At 35.0% G+C, this 25,693-nt stretch overlaps 2 pseudogenes; both read left to right on the top strand.

Moving 5' to 3' along the window:
* The window catches only part of LOC141420318 (bifunctional heparan sulfate N-deacetylase/N-sulfotransferase 3-like), a 49,202-nt pseudogene that overhangs the window by 7,445 nt on the left and 16,064 nt on the right, over positions 1 to 25,693 (top strand).
* LOC141420319 (small nucleolar RNA SNORA42/SNORA80 family) lies at positions 22,504 to 22,627 on the top strand (annotated as a pseudogene).

Below are 25,693 nucleotides of genomic sequence, written 5' to 3'. Positions count from 1 at the left end.
TAAGGAGTCATTTGTTACACAATGGGACATTCTAAAAGAATGAGTTCTAAATCATTTTACAAAGATAAAATGTTGTTGCTGTATGAACACATAGTGTATAAAATATATTTGGTGACTAATTACTTTTTTTTAAGGGTCCCATGCACTGTATTCTGCCCAAACGTGATCAAGACCAGGGCACCAAAGCTCAACTAGGCAATGCTTCACAGTCTGGACTAGCAGATTTCAGGGGGAAAATTCTAAATCAGGATTTAAGGTAGAAAGATATTCAGTTTGCCCACAAACTTACACACATTTACTCTCAAAGTGTGTTAGGGACTTCAAAGTATACACTAATGGATAATGAAGAACATATTTTGATAAAAGGAAGTCAAGAAACAAGGAGAAAATTTTACTCTATGCCCATTGTTGAATTATGTGCATCTCTTGGTTAAGAGTTCTTTCTTCTGGCATTACATGATTGCAAAAAATAAAATATAAAAGAATCTTCTATATTTCTGTGCTGATGTCTTATACTATTAGATCCATAAATTATACAATTGACTCCTCACAAAATAAATAACACGTATTGAATATATATTGTTTTACTTTTATCACAATTTAATTGTTGCAGAAATCCTATAAAACAAAGACTATAACTAGGAAGTGGTACTACCAGGATTCAAAATACAGGTCCGCCTGACGCTAGAATCTGAGCTTTTCCACTTCATAGTTTCACAGTTGTGGATGTAACACAGTACTATACCATACCAATTCTTTCCCACCAAACTCTACTTTATAGAAAATTATATCCTTAAAATTTCTATTATGGTTTCATGATTCATATCTGAGTCTTTACCAAGAATTTACTTGCAAATTCGGAACAAAACATCACTTATCAATCACATCTTGAAATGCCTTGGACTCAAGGTAAGGTTTATTTTAAGATTTGACTTTGCAAAAGTTGTGCTTCCTAGACATGAATTTTCTTTTTAGACATTTTGCCTGCAATTCTGGTAACTGTTACAGTTGGGGCAAATTAAGGTGATACAGTAGCATACAGTAGGTGCTAGCTCAGTTAAAGAACAGAAATGCTCAGAATTCAGTCAACTTTTTCTTTCTTCATATACTCAAATTTTAAAGTCTATGATGTTTTAAGGTGCCTTAGACAGGCATTCCTAAATTTTTTCAAAAGCACACAAACAAAATAGGAAAAGTCAGAGAAAATTCTGAAGTGTTGTCACTTGGTGAAATACGAATTAATAGCTGAAGCATTTTTTTGTTCTTAACTTTTATAGACAATCATGTATAATGAAACTATAGACTTAAATACAAAGTAGATATTGACTCATAGCAATAATACAAACTCACTATGAAGTCTATCATTTTACAGCTCTAGAGGTCAGAGCTCCAACACTGGTCTCACTGAGCTGAGGACTTTGCTCCTTTGTGAAGGTTCCAGTGAGAATCTATTGCCTCATCTTTTCTTCTACAGTGTGCCCACATTCCCAAACTCACATGCTCGTTCTTCACCTTCAAAGGCAGCAGTGTTTCATCCCTCTTTGCCTTCTTTCTTAACTACATCTCTCTCATGTAGTTGTTCTCTCACTAAAATTGGGAAAGTTCCTCTGCTTTTAAGGACACATAATCTAGAATATATCAAGGTCCTTAACTTAGTTTTATTTGCAAAATCTTTTTTGCCACATAAGGTGCATATCCCAGGTACCAGGAATTAAGTGTGGTTGTCTTGGCAGGGATGGTAGGAGAGACACTCTGTGTGCCACATGTCATGCTTTTCAAATAATCATGCTAGCAATTCCTATCGTGGCTCAAACCATCCTCCGCCCCAAAAGACTTCCACTACTTTACTATTATTCTTCTCACCAGGAAATGCAGTTTTAATAGCATATATATGATCGAATCATTAATTTAGCTGACTCAAGAGTCAGTTGGGGAATTAGGCCAATTAACATACACCTTAACTCTGTAAAGGCCAACATGGGCAAGCAAGTAACCCTCTCTTCACTTAGGTGGTTTAGGGAATTTAGCTCTCCAAAGTCCACTCAGTTGGAACAGGTATGTGATTATCATCAGTTCACTACTTTAGCAGTTTCTACTGTCATTTCTCTAGGAGTGCATCCATTGCTAGAACAATAATGTAATTTTAAACGACAGTTGATTGAGACTAACACAGTTACTTAAACTCTGGTGATCATTTTCATCACACCTCTTCCATTTTATTCTCTTTGACTTTATCTATGTTCCTGCATCCACCTTAGCTTCAGTGAGCTTATTTTATTTATTTCTTTGAAATCTGTATTCTAATTGACCCAATCTAAAAACAACAATAAATTCTCTTCCATCTGCTTATCCCTCCTCCCTTTAGCTCCTTGCTTTGGTTTCCTGGTGTCTGGATTAGTACAATAGTGTTTCTTTTCTTATCCTTCATACTTACATCATTATTTTTAGGTAATTATATGTCTCTGTTTCTTTCTCTGAACTATATATATATATATATATATATATAGTTATATATATATACTGAACTATATATATATAACTATATATATATAGAATCAGCTTTCCGAAGAAAGAAAGGAAAAAAATGTTGCACACAGAAATTAAACCAGCTGCTGGTTAAGACAGTGAACAGTGATCTACCCAAGCTAATAAGAAATATAAATTCTTTGCTATTCTTTATCTTGGATTCAATACTCTGTATACCACCATTATAAGAAATAACTAAGCCATTCCTCCTCTGAGAATAATAAGAAATGAGTATTTGAGTTCAAATAGAAAGAAAGACAACTTATTCTTGCTTGATATGCTGAGGAAATGAACTGAGTGGTTTTGACAGTAAACTGCTCAAAAGTTAAAGTTGCTGGTATCAGAATAAGTAATACCTATATCCTGCAAGTCTTAGATTTCTGATATACTGAAAAATACCTTTAGGAAATTTTCACAAAATTATTTGACAATATTTTCAGGAGCAAAAAGGCATAATGAAAGCCCATTTTAACTTTAGTGTAATTGCTTTGACAAAATAGTTTAATAGTCAAAGGATTTTTGCATAATTTTCTAATCTATTCTAGAAATGCAGTAAAAAGCATTAAAAGAAGTAAAGAGAGAGGAGAAAAAGATGTTCCCAATCTTTGTTATTTCTTTCCTAAAGCAGGATATGTCACTGTTTTAAATGAAGGGTGAATGAACAATGGAAGTGAAAAATTTATTTTTTATTCTAGCTAGAACTAGATCTCCAATGGTACTGTAACTTGTAACTTCACAAGAACTGATCAGTGTTCAATCATCATTCTCAGAGAAGACACAGCTGCTCATTCCACTTGAAAAAGCCACTTTCCCTAAATGGGTTTTGTCTCTAATGGAGGCAGTGACAGGAGGTACATCCTTGGCAGAGGCATGGGAGGACCTGTGTTCAATGCTCTGTACTTAACAATTGACACAATATCAATGCCACATCCTCAAGAGCAAGGAGAGCCTCAGAGAGCAAGCAATTTACCACACATCTTTGTTTTCAGGCCATCAACACATCTCAATCTGGCTCTCTATTATGACTGAAAGCTTTTCAAGAGCAAAATCATTACCGAATTTAAACCAACCTTTCAAGTCACTCACAGATGACATAGTCAACTGTTCATAACTGTATTTTTATTGTTGACAAGCCAAAAACACAGACAAGTGTTAAAATCACCAAGGATGAATCAACTTGTAATTTGTAAATGAACAAAAAGCAGGGTGCTACAGTATATTTAAAGAAACAGTACAAGAATCTGCCACTAGTTTCATCTTAAGCATTCTTTCACTCAGATATTTAGATGTACTTGATCACTTATCAATGTGAGTCTTAGTCAATCTGGAGAGAACCCAGTTTACCTAGATGATTCCAACACAGATGGTAGAAACACACATCTGAAGAAACAGTGGTTTAGATAGACTGAATTTGATATTATTTCAAAATATGAAGACATGGGTCCTACTGTCTTTCTCTGTAGAAAGTATGCTAAAATCATGTTGTATAAAAATATTTAATTACAAATATATATAAATAAGTAAGCAATCACAATAGAATTACTGATTTCAACCTGCTGCTGGAAGACGTGTTGTTTTTACTAATTTTTAATGTTTTAAAAAAACTATAGCATAATTTGGCAAATGCATATTCACGTAAAACTGACTGTGGAGATGGACAAGGTAGATTTTACATAAGAAGCAGAGGATTCGAGACAGTGATTCCATAAATGGGTGGCTTAATATTGCCTAATGAAAGTACATTGGATAATTTTAAAGTAAAGTAGTAAAAAATACATTGCCTCTGTGATCTTGGAGGAACCTATAAATCAGATCAGTTAGAAAAGAAGAGACTCTAGAAGCAGAGAGAGTTATAATAAGAGGTTTAAGAATCAGCATAGAGAAATTTGATTTTTTTAGAGGAAGGAGTGGTGTGTGTGTGTGTGATAGAGAAATTTGATTTTTTTTTAGCAGAAGGACCAATGTGTGTGTGTGTGTGTGTGTGTGTGTGTGTGTGTGTGTGCATGTGTATGAGATGGGGGGTTTAATTATTTTTAGTTTTCTTGTCTAATTGAATGTGCTTTGGTATAACGAAATATCAAGGAAATCATGAACTCAAATTGGAGTAAATTATAGGTGAGATATTACTTGGTCACCCCCGTGATGTTTCTTGTCTTGGTTTGTGCACAAAACTTACATGGTCACTGCAGACCTTGTCTTCAGAGCTCTTTTACCCACATTTCAAGAAATTCTGTCTGATTCTAAACAATAATCTTACTGAAGGAGATGTAGGAATCATAAAAAAGAAGAAAGCAGAGCTTCCACAATTTGATCACCTAGCATCAACCACCATTTATATTTTATTTACTTATTTTGGTTTTTACTGTAATCATTCAAATATAATTGTGAAATCTTAGCTTGGTAGTTTGAAGATTAGGCTTTGAGTCAAGTCAACTGGGATTCTCTCTGAAACACAAAATCTTACTTTTGTTATCTATAAAATGGATATAAAAATAGCATCTCCAATTTATAAATCATGGAGATGAAATTTATAAAGTACTCAGTACAGTTTATGGCACATATAATCCTCAGTAGAAATATGGAACACAATTTCTGTATCTGTAAAAATTGTTTGTAAATAAAATTTTATACAAGATTCCAAGATATGAAAATAAAAAAATAAAAAATTATAGGTGAGATAGAGGTATCATACTGGAGGATTCTTTTTTAAAAAATGTTGGGAGGGTAGTATTTTTTAATGTAAAAAAGAAAATTTACCTTAGGAAACTATAAACAGAGATTCAAACATTTGTCTTAAGTGAAGCTACAGTTAGGATTGTTTGGGTTAGTTGGTTTTTATGTTATTGTCAAAATGCCCAAAATGGAAATGAATTTTGTTTTCAAATATATACTGATACTTAAATTTGCAGTGACAATAATAAATCAATATAGAAAACAAGGAAAAAAGCAAAATAAAAAAATCTCTTAGTTCTACTACACACTAACGTTTCAAACATTAAATTTAGTCAACATTTAATGTTCGAAAATCTGACATGTAAAACTTTTTATTTCATTATTTTTAATTCATTCTATTTAACTGTGACAGGGTTAATACCACATTTATTGTTCATTTATATTTCTCTTTTGAAAATTGTCCTTTGTCCATTATTCCATTAGGGTGTTTATTTTTTGTTACTAGTATGCACGATATTATCTCTTCACAAAGAAAAAGACATGAACCACTTAGAGAAACAACGTTTTGGCCTTTCCCCCCACAACTTTAATTATTTTCACTCATGTGTGTAATTAAAGGGAGAAATTAGTTTCCTTATGTTTTCAGGTCTCTCAGCCAATCATTTTTCCTCTTATTTCATATTTTGTAAATATAGCAGTATATTTCTTAGTTGATTTATACTTTTTTGCATTCATATTCCCTGAAAGCTACATGATGGTTCTTACAAATTAAATAAAAAGGACTTCATGAACATCACAGAAAGTGAAAGCTTATGTAACCACCAGGTCATACAACTAACCAGAAGACACCAGGTCTCAGTGCCTGGCACTCTGCTCCTGCAGCAACCAGCTTAGTGACAGGCAAGCCTGCAGAGCTCATCCCTCCCCCTGCAAATATGGCAGTGAGCATAACCACACCACTTTCTCCATCGGTACATTGCAAGATTGGAGTGAACCTACAGATAATGAGGTTCCAGTCATTATCTCCAGTCATTATCTCTGGATTTGTTCCTTTTTCTGAGATTAGAACATTGAATTTACCAACTCTGAGATCTTTTAGAACATTTGCAAGGAAAGCCCGCACCAAGTGACTTGAATGGAGTAATTAGGTGGGGTGATAGAGTGAGTAGAATACACTCTCTTTTTTTTAAAATCCTGAACAATGATAACATTTTTATTGTACTAAGCACTTCAATATAAGCATGAATTTTACAGCTACAGTAAATGTATAACACACAAAGGAATTAGATATAAAAACAGTGACAATAAAAGTCAAAAACATGATAGAAAGTGGGATAGAACAAGCAAAAGAGAAAACAAACAACTATTCACTGGAAAGGATGGGTGGAAGATGCTTTCTAAAGCTATAACTTAGAATTTTATATACTGCATTTTTCATGACCATCAGATCTGTCAAATCTGAAACAACATTGAACACATAAAAGCAAGCAAGCATTTCTTGCCTTGTTAGTTGATATGTTGATGTCTTCCCCTATCAAATAATTCTTTCAATTATTTTTATTAATTATTAAAGAAGTAAATAGTTATATCAGGTAGCTTGTTTATCAATTTAAACATGTAGTTCCTTCTCTAGTATTCAGGTAAACAGCTTATTTCAAAATAACACATAAACATTAGGGGAAATGTTACTACAAATATTTGAGTTTCTATTGAATTTTCAATTACAGAATAAAATAAGACTTGAAGCATGTTTCATAGAGGATATGTATCATTTTGTTATAAATAGATACGAATTCAAAATTCAATTTTGAATAAAATGAACGTGATCTGTGGTTGTTTATATTTGATTGGTATTAATACTTGTGAATCATTTTTTTCTTTTTGGACTGTGTGTGGGTACATTTTAGCATTTATAAATGTTCTTACAATGTATCAAATATATCATACCTGAATTCCCCATCTCCTCTGTTCTCCCCCATGCCCCCTCCCCTAATTCCTGGAACAGTTTCAACAGGTATCATTTTTGCATTTACATGCATGTAGAACATGCTCTTCTGAGAATTAGTGGTGTGCAGGCATATCTGACCACTCCAATGAAGGGCATTTTGAGGTATACTCAGCTTCCCCGGCCTCAGCCTCTTCAGGTGAGGCATCTCATCTCAAAACACTCTCCTTTCCCTGAATAACTTATTATTCTTCTATTATATAATGCAGTTAAGATATTTTAACAATATTTGCATAATCACCCTCTACCATTTGTTATTTTAATATGTTTAATAAGCTTGTCTTTATTCTAAAACAAATTTCCCAGCCCCTTGCTCTTACTAAATCTATGATCATTTTGTTCTACCTCCCCAAATTTTCAGGCTACTTAACCATTCTCCTCTTGACTTTCACATTTTGTAAACTGAAAAGCTCTTTGTCATTTCATCTTTCTGTTTATTTATTTTTCGTTACTGGTTACATAGCTGAACATAATATTCCTGCTGAAAAGGAACTTGGGAGTGAAAGTCAGACAGATCACTGTGGGTCCAAACTGCAAGCTGGCCCCTTTTTAGCTGACGTTCCTGGGCAGGTTTCTTACTGCCTTTCATTATCAGTTCACATCTTTAAAGTAAGGACCACTTTGCAGCATGTGTGTCATCTGTGAGAATGACAAGCTAAGTTAAATGCTTAATACCAGTAGGCTGGCTTTCTCTCTCTTTCTCTCTTCTTTCCTTTTTTTTCTATTTTTAGCAGTTGCTGGGGCTTGAACTCTGCTCTTGTGAAGCAAGCATTCTACCACTTGAGTCATGCTTCATGCCTCCAGCCCTTTTTACTCTGTTTATTTTGGTGACTCATGCTTTTTGCCCAGGCCAGCCTGGACCATCAACCCTATATGTTAAGCTTCCTGCTGTTGCTGGAATGAAAGCTATGTGCCACCATGCATTGCTTTTTCCCATTGAGATAGGGTCTTCCAAACTTTTTTTGCCCAGGCTGGCCTGGAACCTTGATCTTCCAGATTGCAGCCTCCTGCATAACTTGGGGTGACAGGCACACTGCACCCGGCTACTGGTTGAAATGGGGTCTCATGAACTGTTTTGCTTGGGCTGGGTTAGAACCATGATCCTCTATCTCAGTTTCCCAATCAGGCAGGATTACAAGCATGAGCCACCAGTGCCCAGATTATCATTTGTTTTCTTTAATGAGCAAATCATTCACTGATAGGGAATATTTGAGCAGCACCTTGGAAGGAATTCTAAAATGAGTAAATGCTTTCTAAATATTTGATAGTTATAAAATCATAATTCTGAAGAAAATGAGATTATTTTTGGTCAATCACTCAAGAAGTATTAATTGGTGTCTACAATACAGAGTAATCTTCTAGAAGCTGGTGATACAGTGACAGCACAAAAACCAAGTTTTATGTTAACATACATATTACCTCTAATGAGAGAAGACAGACAAATGAACATGTGAACAAATTAAATAATCTTAGACAGAGATAAGAGAGCTATGAAGAACATAAAACAGGGTCAGTGAAACAAGAAGATTGGATTGCTGGGGATGGGAGTGGCTGCAAGAATGCTGATTGAAGAAGCTGGGTATGGAAATCTGTTCTGATGTGACATGGAACTGAGACCTGAAAGAGAAAAGACTACAGTAAACACAAACATCTAAAACAAAAGAGATCTATGCAAAGGAAGCAGTCCCTCCTATGGAGCAAGCTTGTAGTGGCCAGAGAGAATGGAAGCGTGACGGATGTGAGAGAGCCTGAGATGAGACACATTCAGAAAGGCAAGCAGGGAACAGATTATGTGGGATCTGGTAAGCCATAGAGAGAGTTCATTGGAGTTCTTTGGAAAGGTAGTGATATGTTCCCATACATATCACTGTACAAGCTGTACTGTACTGGCTGTCAAGTAGAGAATAGACTACAAGTAAAACCCACTCAGGTGGCCATTGCAGTAGACCAGACAAGTGATAATGATAAGAAAAATAGTGAGAAGTTAGTGGGACAGGTTGACATATATTGGAGATGGAGCTGAAAGAACTTGCTAATTCATAGTGTGTGGGGAACATTAAGAAAGAGTGGAATCAAGGGTAATATCTTGGTCAGCCTGACAAAAATGTGTTTCCTGTGCTGGAGAGCACTGAGAGAAGGAGTGTGCTGTGGTGGTTTTGAGACATGCCCTGTGGAATAGACTAAATTTGCACCTCATTTTCATGTCTTAGGAACTTGGCCAAGTTAATTACCCTCTTTACTTTCTGGGTAAAATCAAAATCATAACAGCATCTATTTTAAGTGTGCCTCAAGGTTTAAATGGTTAAATACATGTAAAGTGCTTAGAATAATGCCTGTCTCATAGTGCTAGTTATTAATAAGGGGACAAAGAGTTCTTTTCTATACTTGCTATGGTTGTGACACCTTTTAGACACTTGGGTATTCAAGTCTTGAGTTGAAGAATTCAGGTGGAAATACAGAACTCATTAGCACGTTAGTAGCATTTAAAGTCCTGGCACTGGATGAAATCATCTAGGAAAAGACAAGAGAATAGGGAATAAAGAAGTCCAGTAGGCACCTCATTATTAAGGACATGCCTCAGATATGCCTAGATGTCACAGAAAAGATCTGAGAGTTTGAATGAATTCATTATTTTTAGGAAATGTCGTATTCCTAAATTAATTCATGAACGTCTCACTTGAAGTTCTGGATCACAAGCTGTTCCCCATTTTGCATTTCACATGCATGCTTTCGCATCAAGTGATTGGCCCCTCATGATAAGATTATGTGGCATACTGTTCCTATCACAGAGTGACATGCACAGGCTCGTTCAATAAATGCCTGTTGGGATATTTATTTAAAGAAATCATGATAAATAATCTGTCTTTGCATGGTATCATATGAAGATTTAGCAACTGAGGATATAAATTATTGTGTTCTAGGAAAGAAGATTAACTGAACTTATTTTAATGGGGGAAATATGACTCCTTTGGGAAAACAAAGGTGAATGTAGGCTTATAAATAAACTTATCTTCCTAGAAGTTGTCTTTCTCTACTGCATAGGGAATAAATGAAAAGTGAAAAGATAGGCTTTAAACTTGGGCAAATTTGTGCTCAAAGCTCAGATCCATACAAGTTGTGAGACATGAACAAGTTACTTAACTCATTTCAACTCATCTTCCCATCTTTAAAACCGGGCTGAAAACAATACCTTCTTCATGAAGTTTGAAGAGGTTTTCAGATTTTCCAGTTTGTTCTGTCATAAATGGAGCACTCATATGTTGTTTTCCTTATTTCTCTTATAAAATATACTACATCTTGGCCAGGCTTAGTGGTTCATATGTATAATCCCAGCATTCAGGTGACAGAGGTAAGAGAATAGTAAGTTCAAGGCCAGCCTAAGCTATACAGTGAGTTCCAGGCCAGCCTGGACTACATAACAAGACTCTCTCTAAACAAACAAACATACAAACTTTATCTTTACATAAATTTTTTTGCACTAATTTATGTTATTATCAGTACAAAGACTGTAGTTATGTATAGTCATATGTCAGTTAATGACAGGTATATATTCTAAGAAATGTATTATCATACATACAATTTCATCATTGTGTAGACATCATACAGCACACTTACCTAACATAGGTGGTATAAGTCAATCACTTGAACTGGCTTTTTGATGCAATCAAGAAATGCAGTAAGATGAGGTATACGAGGCTGCTGCATACAGGGCATACATTTTTACAGTAAACATTTTTATAAGTAGAACGAGTATACTCTGTAATAATGACACACAGTAATAGTATAGCAAATACATAAACTAACAACAGTCATGTATTACCATTATCAGTCATTAGGTAACATACATAATTGTATGTACTGTACCTTTATGTGACTGGCAGTGCAGTAAGTTTATTTACACCAGGATCACCATAAACCTATTGGTAGTACATTTTGCTGCAATGTTGTGATAGCTACCACTTCACTAGGCAATTGAGGAATTTTTCAGTTCTAATGTGATATGTAACTGCCATCATATATACAGTCTGTTGTTGACCAAAATGTCATTATTTGGTTCATGTTTGGACATACAAAACTCTGTGATACAAACAGTGTAAGTGGTAGATTGTGTGTGTCTGAGAGAGATTTGTGGATACAAACATACATTTTACTATAAAAATGTACTATTGAATTTTACATAAATTTTTGCTTATTTCTAAATGAAAATGTATATGTGACAAATCTTTCACATGTAATTGTAAGTATTTGTTACAAGGAGGTTATTTGTTGCTTTTGAACAAACAGCAACATCCAGAGTCAAAGACTGTTGTGGGTCTCATTATTTCCTGTCTCCCAAAGTATGAATTGTATTAATTAAGTACATTTAGAGGGGAAAAGTGGCTCTTTGCTATATCCCCATCAAGCTACTGTCTCTTTACTTACTGATGCTTGTTACAATTTATTAACTGTAAATTATGCCTCATAATAAATTAACCCTTCTTTCAATTTTCCAGATGTGAAAGTTGCATAATTCCAAATCAGCCAGTTGGTTTCCTGAAAATATAGATATGTAATAATTTCCTGCAACATTGAGCCTCAGAAGAATTTAACAGCTTTTGTGATCTAGTGCCAATGTTCATTTTTAAGCCAGGAGCAAACATATAAATCATGTTCAGCACAGGGTACCTGTCTTTAGAAAGCTGTTTACAACCGTGTATATTTATTAGGTTTTCATGGTTTCAAGCAATATGTGCTTGTTTGCCCTCTCTTTTTCTTGGCAGACACGTACACATACACATCCCTATCAAAAAGCTTTTCTGATACATCATAAAATACAGCCTTTGGGGAAGATTATTTTTCCCACTTACACTCCTGTGTTGTTGTTTCAGATAATGTCTTAAATAAACTGTTTTTTTTTTTGCTGTCCAACTGTGTTTACAAGTGTCCTTTCCCCACCTGTCAAGAAGTGTAAAGTATCTGAGGTTTCATCTAATAGCTGACAAGCCAGCCTGCCAGGGTTTCATGAATACTGGCAGAAGGCACAACATTCCCAGGTCAGAGAGAAAGGACTGCCTTAGTTGGAGCAATAGCCACAGTACCAGCTTTTGAGCTGATTCTCCAAGTTCCTTTTCCAATATGGTGGCGTGAAAAGGGCTAGGTGATACCTATACATACAGTGAGTTTCATTATAGGAGGAAAATCCTGAGCTTGGGAAGCCCAAATCTTTTTGCTATAAGCTTGAATGGCCTTTGCCTCAGAAGAAAATACTGTCTTTTTTAATACTAGAAAGTAAGCATACTTGCCCTTTGTTCCAAAGGAAGATACTCTTTCTATTTTCCAAGTCTGTTTACAAATATCCTTGGAAAGAGTGCAGAGCAGAAGGGGCCAATGCATCAGCTCACAAGACAGACAGAAATGCAGGAGCCCCAGGAACAGTCTTCCAGCACCACTGAAGCTTTTTTCCATGGATGTGTGTTAAAATTTAATAATGTTTTCTGTCTATGAGCTTTACAGTCAATATGGATTTGGGTGCTATGAAGATATGATCTCATAATCATAGACCGCTTGCAAAAAAAAAAAATCCCAAATTCCTTTTCTTTCGCTAACTGAAACTTCAGTTTTTAGTGTGTGCTCAATTCACTTAACCTCTCTGTATCTCAGTTGCATCTGTGAAGTGAATTAAATAATAATACCTAATTTGATGAGTGTTGAAGAGATTAAATGAGATAGTTCATGTCCACCACTCAATAAATATTAGTTTTAATTAAAATTGGATCAGAGGTATTTAAACACCTCCTTAATTAAACCACCACCACTGGACCCATTTTCAGATGAAGCTTGGGAACCTGTTTGGCTTTTTGTTGGTGCAGAAGCGTTTATCAAGAAGGAAATAAAAAGCATATGATACTTTTAAAGACCTATTATGTATTTTAAGTCAATTATTTGACCTAGTATTTCCATACATAATTTTTCATTATTAACAGCATTTTCATAAAGAATTATTTTAGAGATAAGTAGACTGAGATTCAGACATTACTAAAAGTCACACAGTTTGTAAGTAGAAGAATAAGTGTCAAATTGTCTGATTAAATGTTTTTCTCACTCTTTTTGAAAATATGATTCCTAGTTTAACACTTTTCAAATCCCTCTTAGGAACCTCAATTACAGTGTGTGTGTGGCACCTTTGAGAAATATGAATTTGACTGCTATTCTGTGGTATATTGTCTTTTTACAAGAGGTGTTCCATTAAGCAGAAAATATCAAGTGATAATAAGGCTATAATCATAAGAAAATTCTCATTTGGATAAATTGTAAGAACTCACTATCTTTACTTTGAGAGGCAGACTCTGCTGTTAAACTAAAACAAAAGTAAAAACATTATTTTTTAATTTAGCCCCACAGAAATTTTCTTTCATATCAGCTTCATCTAGAATATTGATTATATATTCTTTAAAGCACTTTTATATGAAAATCAAGCTGGGGAAATAATGATTGCTTCTTAACACTAGAATCATATATGCTATAGATTTGCAGCCAAATTAAAATTCTGTACCTCCTGAAGTCCTCATTAACAGCAGCAGATCATATTAAAAATCTTTTGAAATAATGCTTCTAGCTCTGTCAAAAATTCGCTACATCAAGAAAATTCCAATTAAAAAATAAGTCCAAGAATGAAAAACAGGTTAAAAGACTTTCTTAAACCTATCCAGGAAATAAGAGCCTGAAAAGGTGATTTAAAGTTGTATTGCCATGTGGTCTAAGTTGTGTTATCAGAAATAGGAAAAGTAAAAATATCTTGACAAACACACTTTTTAGGTATGATAATTTATTTAGATGAGTCTTTCACATTTTTTTAAAGAGCACAAAACAACATTTGTCCTAAGTCCTGTTTTTTAAGTATCTTTCCACACAATGTTTTTGTGTTAGCATGGAAAAATGAGGTGTTTTGCCCATATTATATTTACTTCTTAATGCACATTCTCCCTCCAATATACATATAATCGCCCTTAAAATGAACTAAACTTTCATTTTCTACCACAAACAAAAGCATTTAAGATGGAGTTAGTAATACTAGGACAAGAAGCTTATCCAAACTGATGAACGTGTAACATTTATGCGTTCACTCATGTACAGTATAAAATGTAGATTAAGGCATGATGTCCTGAGAGTTAAGGTCCTGAAGTGCTCCATTGTGCATCTCTACAAACCAGAATGACTATTACTTTTGACATTAACAGTTATTTTCTGTCCTTAGGCCAAGCTAGTTGGCAGATTGCTTTTATGTAATTCCTGTAAAGCTGGCAGGAGGTGACTCATCTATAAAAATGCTTCTTTCAATCAAGAAGAGGGTGTCAGAGGGCGAGTGGGTGGTGTCTGAGTGACTAAGTTTTAAGATCTTAGGGGTACTGAAAAAATCTAAGATGAAGGTTTCTCAGGAGATGTACACATGAAAATCTGGATTGTATCAATGAATCAAAGGTAAACTTTGAAGAGATTACTACACTGTTTGTGCTTAGCATTTCTTTCATAGCTCAATAAAAAGGGCAATCTTCAAAACTCATAAAAAATGCTTAGAGTTTCAAAAAAGATGTAGGATGAGACAGCGTTACAAGATATTAAAATTGAAACATTAAGAACATGATATGAAAGGGATAGATACTTCATGAATATGAAACTTATGAGTTTTTCAGAAACAGCCACAAGAAGTAGTATGTCTCTAGAATAAATAAAGAGCCTACTCAGTTTCACATTCAAGTAAAACAACAGAGCTTTCCTACAAATGACAGTAGCATGGAAGAGAATAAAAAAATCTCTATTGAAATCCCTGAGGAGGATTTCAGGTAAATGCAAAGTATCAATATGTCCATGCAGCTAGATAATGATAACTGGTGTTCTCAGTAAATGCACAGTGGAACAGATAAAAGCCACTACAGTAATTGAACTCCTAGAGAGAGCTCACCAGGTTGACAGGGTGAAATTCTTTGCTTAATGGCTTCGTGTTCTGATTTTTCATGAGACCATGATATTATGTCTGTTTTTTTCTTTCTCCTACAAAATTTAAGGGGACAAAGCAAAAACCATAACAAAAGAAAACAATGCAAGGGTCACTAAGATCCAAAAATATATGCATTCCCCTTTCTCTACATATGCAAAACAAAACAACAACAACAATAATAAGTTATAATAATGAAAAGATAATCCAGAATGATTGAGCAACTTGAGCAAGAATAGGTACCTGGATTCAAGAATGTTATCAACGAAGCATTGCAACATCCCCCACATTTTACTGCTCTGTATATTATGTTCATTGGTGGCTTGTCCTATATTTTATAACATTTATTTATTATTTTCAGGAACTGTGTACTCATGAATGAAAATGGAAAAATGAGACCTGTTGAAACTATTCTAAGAATGGGGAGAGGGGGATAAAAGAGAGTGATGGAGAGGTGAATTTAACTAAAATATATTATAAGCACTTTTGTCAATGTAACAATGTACCCCAGTACAACAAAAATATGATAATAAAAAAAAAGTCCAGTGGAAGCATTCAGACAATAGTCTTAGAACAGTCTGAAGATGTTTAGAATTTAAATAGTAATGTTTACATAGGTATGAAGAGAAAAAGGTACTAATAGAAGTTGTTCTGGTTCTGTAATTAATCACACAGTTCCTGAAAATAATAAATAAATGTTTTATTTGAAGTTATCTTTACAAAGAAAAACAATAATTTTCTCAATCAGGAACTGAATTGGTGTCATTCCAGACCCCTCTGGAGCGCTGATCTGGGTCACTGAGAGCAAGTGACTATTTCTTTTGTGGCCTAACAGAAAAAAATAATGAAATCTTTCCCAGTTTTAGAGTCACCTTGCCAAATAGAACTCAAAATGTAAATCAAGCCTACAAACTATTATTAGAAGAAATACTGAGACTAGTCTAAGATTACTAAGTAAATGAATGTGGTCTTAGATATTCTTTTCAATTATTTCAAACATTAAAATACTGAAGTTTATGCTTTAAGTCTCATTTGTGTTTATATGAAACCCCTGCACTAATTACACATCAACTTCTGGTATGCATTTATATTTTTATGTATCAACTCCTCAAATGAGAAACTTATGACAAAACATCTTATACATGGGAACATATTAAGAATGAGAAGTAAAAGACAAACTTTGAGAACAAGGTGGAAGATGAAGTGATAACTAATAAGATACAGTCAAAAAAGAAGCACATGTCATGCTTACTCCATCATGAAGAAAACATGTCACCCCTGATGTTAGGTGACATCTAAGAAGAAAAAAGCCCACCTAAGAAGAAAAGCCACAAAATGTTAGGGTACCCATGGGGAAGGACCACCACCATCTACCACAAATGAAGAAAGCAATTATATATTCACAGCCCACTGAACAGCCTGGCAGAGGACTATCTGATCCTTTGTCTTACATCACCTCTTAGTTCTCCCTTAGGAATGACAAGGCTACACTTATAGTGATACCTATATCTACACCTACATACCTAGTGTAACCCTGCTGATAGGGCTTGAAGGGCATTGAGCAATTCTACATTTGATCTTATTTTTCAAAAGAGGTGATTGTCACATATTTATTTTTAAATAATTATAATTTTTATTAGGATATAGTCATGATATGGGAGGGTTCATAGTGACAATTCCGATTAGACTTATATTGTACATTATTTACATGGCCCCCATCGTCTCTCCCCCTCTCCCCTTCCCCACCCCACTTAAAGCAATTGCAAGAGGTTTTCTAGTTCTGTTTCATATAGGTATATGAAGTCCACCTACCCTATACCATCACCTTAATCTCCTTAGTTCACCCTCCCTCCTCTCCATTTACCCCCCATCTCCTGAGGGGACACACTGTGCCTATTTTATAGTCCTAGTTTTCATAATAAATATGTGAATTGATGTTCAGAGCAGTGTCTCAATGTATGCCCTCTGTGGATGTGCTTTACTTTGGTCTGTTCAATCTCTTAGACTACTCTCCCTTATCTCTTTACTCCCACCCCCCATTTTTCAACAGCTTTCAGTACACATCCATATATCCTCTACCTTCACATCTGTGGTAGACAATACTACTGTTGCTCTACCATTCTCCTTTCCTTTCTCTCTTACCCCAGTTCTATATAGTAGTTACACTGTTACAAATATGTTCTACAACTGAGTTTGTATATGATCATGTTTGTTTTTGTGTATATGTTTATCTTTGAATCTGTCATCCACGAATGAGAAAAAATATGTGTCTTTTGTGTTTTTGATCCTGGCTGACTTCACTTAACATGATGTCCTCCAGTTGCATCCATTTACTGTCAAACTCCATGTCATTATTCCTTGTAGCTGAGTAATAATCCATTGTGTATACATACCACAATTTCATGATCCATTCATCAGTTGTAGGGCATCTGGGTTGTTTCCAGAGTTTATCTATTGTGAATAGTGCTGTGATGAACATCGGTGTACAGGTGTCTCTACTGTATCCTGTTTTGAATTCTTTTGGGTGGATACCCAGAAGTGGTATCACTAGATCATATGGCAGTTCTATCTCTAGTTTTTTGAGGAATCTCCATACTGTTTTCCATAATGGTTATACTAATTTGCATTCCCACCAGCAGTGTATAAGGGTTCCTGTTTTGTCACATCCTTGCCAGCATTTGTTGTTGTTATTACCATTGATTCTGGCCTTTCTAACTGGGGTGTTGTTTTGATCTACATCTCTTTTATAACTAGGGAATCTGAACACTTCTTCATGTATCTACTGGACATTTATACCTCTTCCTTTGAGAATTCCCTGTTTAATTCATGTGCCTATTTCTTCATTGAGATGTTGATTCTTTGGGGCTGAGTTTTTGAGTTCCCTGTAGATTCTGGATAGTAGACCCTTGTTGGATGAGTAGCTGGCAAAGATTTTCTCCCATACTGTGGGCTGTCTCTTGAGTCTGGTGATTCAAAGTTTCAGGACTTTGATTTCAAAGTGTAAGGTCTTTGATACACTTTGAATTGATTTTGGTACAGGATGAAAGACAGAGGGATGTAGTTTGCATGTGGATATCTGGTTTTCCCACCTGCATTTATTGAAGAGGCTGTCTTTTCTCCATCGTGTATTTTTGGCTCATTTGTCAAAGATCAGCTGGCTAGATGCATGGGATAATGTATGGATCTTCTATTCCAATCCATTTGTCTTCCTATTTTTTTTGTGACCATAGCATGCTGTTTTTATTGTTATAACTCTGCAGTATAGTTTGAGGTCAGGTATTGTGATGCCTCCAGTATTGGACTTTTTGCTCAGAATTGCTTTGGTTATTTGAGGTCTTTTGTGTTCCCATATGTACTGCATGATTGCTTTTTCTACTTCTGTGAAGAACATTTGATAGGAATTTTGATAGGGATTTGATAGGGATTGCATTGAACATGTAGATTGCTTTTGGTTGTATAGCCATTTTCACAATGTTAATTCTACCAATCCATGAGCATGGAAGGTCTTTCCATCTTCTGAAGTCTTCTTCGATTTCTCTCTTCAGTGGTTTATAGTTTTCATTAAAAAGGTCTTTGGGTTTTTTTAATTAAACTTATTCTGAGGTACTTTATTGTTTTTAAGGCTATTGTAAATGGGATTGTTTCCCTGATTTTTTTCTCAGTCTCTGTGTTGTTGTTATATAGAAAAGCTACTGAATTCTGTATGTTAATTTTGTGTCCTACTACTGTGCCAAAAGAGTTTATAATTTCTAATCATTTTTTGGTGGAGTTTTGGGGGTCTGTAAGGTATAGGATCATGTCATCTGCAAATAGGGATCGTTTGACTTCTTTCGTCCCTATTTGTATGAATCCATTTTATTTCTTGCTCTTGTCTTATTGCTCTGGCTAGGAATTCCAAAACTATATTGAATAGGAGTGGAGAAAGCAGACAGCACTGTCTCGTTCCTGGCTTTAAGGGGAATGGTTTCAGTTCTCCATTTAGTATGACACTGGCTCTAGTTTTGTCATATATAACCTTTATTGTGTTGACAAATGTTCCTCCTATTCCTTCTTTCTTCAGAGCTTTTATCATGAAAGGTTGTTGAAATTTGTCAGAGGATTTTTCTGCATCTATTGAGAGGATCATGTGGGTTTTTTGTCCTTGCATCTGTTTATGTACTATATTACATTTATGGGTTTATGTATGTTGAACCATCCTTGCATCCCTGGAATGAAAGCAACTTGGTCATTGTGTATGATCTTTTGATGTGTTTTTGAATTCTGTTTGCCAGTATTTTGAGAATCTTTACATCTGTATTCATTAAAGATATTGGTCTACAATTCTCTTTTCTGGTTACATCTTTATTTGGTTTCAGAATGAGTGTAATGCTGGCTTCACAGAATCTGTTTGTAGTGTTTCTTCCCTTTCTATTTCCTGGAAAAGTTTGAGGAGTATTGGTATTAGTTCTTCTTTAAAAGTTTGGTAAAATTTGCTGTGAACCCATCAGGTCCTGGGCTCTTCTTTGTAAGGAGACTATCACTGTTTCAATTTCATTGCATGTAATAGGACTATTTAGGTGGTTAATATCTTCTTGGTTCAATTGTGGTTGATTGCATGCATCTAGGAATTTACCATTTTGTCTACATTTCCCAGTTTACTTGAATATAAGTTTTCAAAGTACTCTCTAAGTATTTTCTGGTTATTGATGTCATCATCTATTTGGAACCTGGAACTTTTCAGAATTTTCTTCACTTGAAATGAAAAATTTGGAATCATAGGAGTTACTTTTCCTTAGATAAATTGGTCAGACATAAGTAATTTTCAAGTGTCTCATGAGCTAGTCCAAGTATTTAAAGATATTTCTTTAATTGAGGAAAGATATTTCCAAAAGCACAATCCCAGGCCAAATGCAAGAGATTTTATGATGTGGAAGCATTTTCATGACAGGGTCTGATTTGACCAGTTTTAAAAAGATTAAATTAATTAATATATGTGATTAAAATTATATTTTGCAAATTTAATTAAAATGAGTTTTTTCACTTTGTTTTGCTTTTTTTTGGTTTTATAGCTTAACTGCTGAAGGGCAAAATACATCAAAGTAGATTTTTACAGGATCTGCTAAGATTGTGCATAGAAATCATAAGACCCTATAGACATCCTTTTTTTTTCAGGAATCATGTTAGTCCATAGAGCAAGGTCCCACAAGTATGATGTATAGATAGTAATATGTTCATCCTCTGTTTGCTGCAGCAGTGAGAAAAATACTGAGCTTGGCAATCTGTAAGGTATCTTCCATCTCTAACATTCAGCTCTGCAGTTATCATGTTTAAGATGAATCCTTTGTGAAACCTTAAACAGAGGACTCTCTAGTCAGGTTCTGGTCATCAAACGTTGCCTGCAAACACCTACTAAGGAAACAGAAGACCATCTCTGTGGAAAAACTCCTGGGATCTTTCCCCTCTCCACGGTAGTAATACACAACCCCCACCAGGTGTACTGAAGTACAAACATACAGAGCTAGTGTGAAAGCCCAAAGTATTATTTGGTATTTTTGCATCTGTATTATAATTGACTATTTGTATATCTTTATTGCTTCTCTCCTTTTTTGTAATCAAGTATATGAAATGTCACATTTCTTGTATGAATACCTGTGAAAACATCAAATCTTTTTTTAGAGTTGAGATAAGGGAATAAAATTTTACTGTTACAACTATGTTTCAGCTACTAGACTTTACATAGACTTTACATTATTCAAAACTTAAAAACCAAAGAAATAGATATTGTTACCATTTTTTCAGAACAAGGAAACTGAGACTCAGAAAAGACATTTGCTAAAGTGAAAAGTTGCTTAGTGTCCTCTGAGCTGGGATGGGAGCCCAGGATTCTCCCTCCAGGAACCATGCTATTAATCATCTTTCAGGAATAGTGTCTCAGTTAGAATTTTGTCAGAAAGTCACAGAAAGTTATTCTGGTAGCTTGTCTTGTCTTGGAGTTTCTGTCAGATGTTACACCATGTCTATTTCTGGTGCTTTCAAATCAGCTGGCCTTTTCTCTTTTCATCTTTAGAGTCACCATCCTTTTTGTTTTTTCCACTATCACTCTAAATGTTCAGTCCAGAGAAGCTGGACTGATCTAAAGAAATATTTTTCCTCAATTTTAGTTCCTTTTTTTGACCCAGAACTGTACTTTAGCTTCAGACGTAACTGCTCTCAATTCCATGTCAGAAGCATTCATCTATTTATTCAACAAATAGTTGTGTCTACTACATGCCCTGGACAGTGTGCAGTGAATGAAACAGGCAAACTCCCTGCTATCTTGTCCCTTACATTCAGTGGGAGCAGGCAATAATGGGCAAGTAAATGTACAGCATAAGACTTGTTAGCAAGTGTGGAGAAAATAATGTAAGGCAGAGAAGATAGGGAAGCATAAGGTGGGGGCATGACTCAAGTGGTAGAGTGCCTGCCTAGCAAGCACAAGGTCCTGAATTCAAACTCCAGTACCACCTTAACTAATTAATTACAGAAGTCTGGGCCTCAGAGGCTAGAGAAATATTGGTGCCAAGTTTTAAAAGAGCATTTTAAATTTTTCAGGAAAAGCCTCCCTGACATAATACTATTTGAGTTTTCTCATAAAAGAAATGTGATTAAAATGTGATAATATGAGGAAGGGATTTAAAGGCAGAGAGAAAGAATAGGAAGAACAGAGGCCTAGAAGCAGGAATGACCTTGCTGTGTTTCTCTAACAAAAAGAAGGCCTGTGGACTGGAGCTAAGTGAAAAGAATGAATTGGTACCAAGAATTACTTCAGTTGTCTATAATTCATTCAAGACTGGCATTTGACTTTAGCAATTTGAACCATTTTCCTGAAAACTTATTTTAAGACTAGACATTTGCTTAGTGCTTTAAAATGTAGAAAGACTTTTCCCAGATATTATCTCATTTTCTCTCAAAATAGCCCATCACTGAGCAATGTGTCTAATCTGATTATTTCAGCAACAAAACACAAGATATGACATATAGAATACACTCAATAAATGTAAGTTGAACTATTAATAAATTGATTTGTTAATTCTGTAGCACAACTTACCTCATCAGCTTTAACATGTTCATTTTTATTGAACAGCAATGATTAAAGTATGATGCAGAGATACTTCAGAGGCTGTAGAGTTGAGGGAGACAGTTGCCACCACTCTAATTTGCATATGTATTTAATTTTGTGGCAATTCACACTTTTTCTGCCTAACTCTTCCATTAGGTTCTTTAGTACCTCTCCTCTCAGTCAGTTTCTACGGACTCCTAATCAATACTTGTTAACTTGATATATTCTTACAAACCAGATCACAAAGCTGTATTAAAACTATATGAAAAATCCTGGCCCTCTCATATTGTTCCATGCCAGAGCAAGCTATGGTTCCAAACCATTGCCTGGCCTCTGCCTGTAGTCTGTTGGCACTGAAGAGGGTTGCACAGTGGGAAAGAAAAGAAAAAAACTATATGAAAAATAAAGTGACTCCAAGTGAGAGCATGAAATCTTTCTTAAAGAATAAATTTGTCTTAGTTCATTTGTGCTACTATAACAAAATATCACACACTGGGCAACTTATAAATAAGAGAATTTTTTTTCCTCCCAGTTTTAGAACCTGGAAAGTCCAAGATCAAGGTCTCTACACATTTGGTGTCAAGTGAGGGCCAATCTCTCTGCTCAAAAATGGAACTTTTATAAGGACCCTAATTCTATCCATGAGATCTCTGCTCTCATGGCTTACTCACCTCCTAAACACCTCACCCCTAGATGTTATGTGCTGAACACTACTCTAGGCAATGCAAATCCAGACAGAAGCCATTGAATTGTGCCATGGGAAGCCAACTGAATTGTGCTAATGAGGAGTGCTAAATGAACAGTATGAACACAGATAATCTCTAACTTATGATGATTTGACTGATGGCTTTGACTTAAAAATGGTGGGAAAGTATACACATGCAACCATTCTTTTTTCACTTTCAGTATAATATTAATAAATTAGATGAGGAATTCAATACTTTATCTCAAGATAGACTTTGTGGTAGATGGTTTTTTCCTAATTGTAAGCTAACATAAATGTTCTTTTTTTTAATGTGAAAAAAATGTAGTGTTGAGAGTATTTCAAGTAACAGGACATGATGTGGGAGATCTATTTTTGATAAATTGATTAAGGGATGCTAATTTGATAAGATGACTCATGAACACCATGTTAGTTTTCTAAGACTGCCATAACAAAATGCTGCAAACTGGGAGGCATATAATAAACAGAAATTCATTGTCTTGTGGATCTGAAGTATGGAAGTCCAAAGTCACGATTTCAGCCCTGACTTACTTCCTCTGAGACTCTAGGTAGGACCCTTCCCTGACCATCCCAGTCTTCTCAATATAGCTGTCAATCTTTGTCTTGAAGCTGCCTCACTGAATCTCTAATGATGTTATCACATGACTTGTCTTCACGTAAAACCCCATCATAAGTCAAGGAGTACATGTATGTCAATAGTAACAGTAAGAGTAATAAACTAAGAAGAATTAAATAAAGCAGGGAAAAAGATAAAGAGTGATAGGCTGGGCATCTATTTAAAAGAAGATGTTCACAAAAAAAATCAATATCTGAAGTGATAGATATGTTAATTGGCTTGATTCATCTATTTCACAGCATATACATCTTTCAAAACATGACCTTGTACTCTGTGAATATATATAATTTTATTTGCCAATTTATAAAGTTGAGGAAATGTTTCTTTAAAAATGAAAAATAAAAGGAAAAGAATGTGGTCAAGGTAAGCCTTACTGAGATTATGTTTAAGCAAAGACCTAAAAGAGTAAGTGAGTAAACCACATGCATGTGTGGAGAAAGGAAGCTCATCTTTTAAGAGGAAACAGAAAAACTAAAGGCCTAGACCAAACTTGGAATGTTCCAGGAATCACATGGAGGTAAGTATGTCCACAACCAAGCCAAAAGGAAGAAGAATTATAAAAGGCCTAAGACACAGCCCAAACTATGTATGGACTTGTGAAGACCAGTTCTATTTCCAAAGAGTTCATGATGTGTTTGACCTTGACACCATCTTGAAAGCTTTTGTTAAAGTTGGTATAAAGGGTAAAGAGCATCTACTGCAAATAATTTTGTCATATAATTCATAAAATAGCCTTTAAAACTCAGGAAAAAGCAAGGATAGCAATACTCACATTTGTACACTATATTTTTTTTGTTTATTGAGGTGAAATTCATTTACATTAAAAAGAAATCAGTGTCATTTGGCACGTGCATGCAGTGTACAACCACCACCTCTGTCTAGTCCAGACATTCTCATCCCCCCATAAGGAACCCCATATCCATTAAGTATCTGTACCTAATTTTCCCCTGCCTAGGAAAACACCAGTCTATTGTCTGTTTCTATGAATTTACATATTCTGTATATTTCATATAAATGATTCATATAACATGTGACCTCTTATGTGTGGTTTCTTTCACTGAGCATAATGTTTTTGAGATTCATCCATTTGTAACATGTTACGTGTAACGTGTAACCATTTCTTTTTATGGTTGAATACTATCTATTGTATGCATACACCACAATTTGTCTACCTGTTTATCCATCACGTAGACATTTTGATTATTTCCACCTTTGAGTATCATAAATTGTGCTACAATGAACATGTTTGTAGGTATATGTCTGAACCCTCTTTTCAATTCTTTTGGGTATATTCCATAGGATAACTGCTGAGTCATGTGGTAATTCTGATTAACTTTCTGAGGAACCACAGTATTTCTACAGTGGCTAGATCATTTTACAGTCCTATAACATGTGATTCTTAAAGTACCTTTATACTCTATAAGTACTTGCTTCCTCACACCTTATCTTCCCTAGGTTGAAGCTGTTGACTCTAAGTTACCATACTTAACCCAAAGTGATAAACTGATTAGCAGATTGCTGCTACCCATCTACAAGGGACATTCATATTTTCTAAATTAAACTAAAAAATAAACAGAGAAAAAAATAAAGTGAACAAAGATATAAAGTGAAACTTTAGAGGCTAGAATGCTATACTGTATAATTTCTAACTCAAACTACTCCAGCAGTGATAGACACAGGGTTTGGAAAGAGATAGAAGTAGATAACTTCCTATTGGTTCAGTTTTACTGGAAAAGCCCTATTAATACATTCTCCATCACAGTTATGATTGATTGAACAGTCAATAGTATAGATAGATAGATAGATTTAAGGAATTGGCTTATGCGATTATAGAAGCTGAGAAGGCTCAAGATATGCAATCACAAGTTATACACCCAGGAAAACCAACTTTGAAAGCCTGAGAACCAGGCCTACTAGTGTATGTTTCAGTCTAAAGGCCAGAAGGCTTGGTGTACGTTTCAGAGCTGGGCACCTGTGTCTCACAACTGTAAGCCTCACTAATTGGGAAACTGACATTGGGAGGATCATGCTTCTAGGCCAGCCCAGGCAAATAGTTAATGAGAACCAGTCTCCAAAATAACCAGAGCAAAATGGACTGG

The sequence above is a fragment of the Castor canadensis genome, unplaced genomic scaffold (assembly GCF_047511655.1).
Source record: "Castor canadensis unplaced genomic scaffold, mCasCan1.hap1v2 HAP1_SCAFFOLD_120, whole genome shotgun sequence".
NCBI classification, from domain to species: Eukaryota; Metazoa; Chordata; class Mammalia; order Rodentia; family Castoridae; genus Castor; species Castor canadensis.
This window is presented reverse-complemented; position numbering and strand designations above follow the sequence as displayed.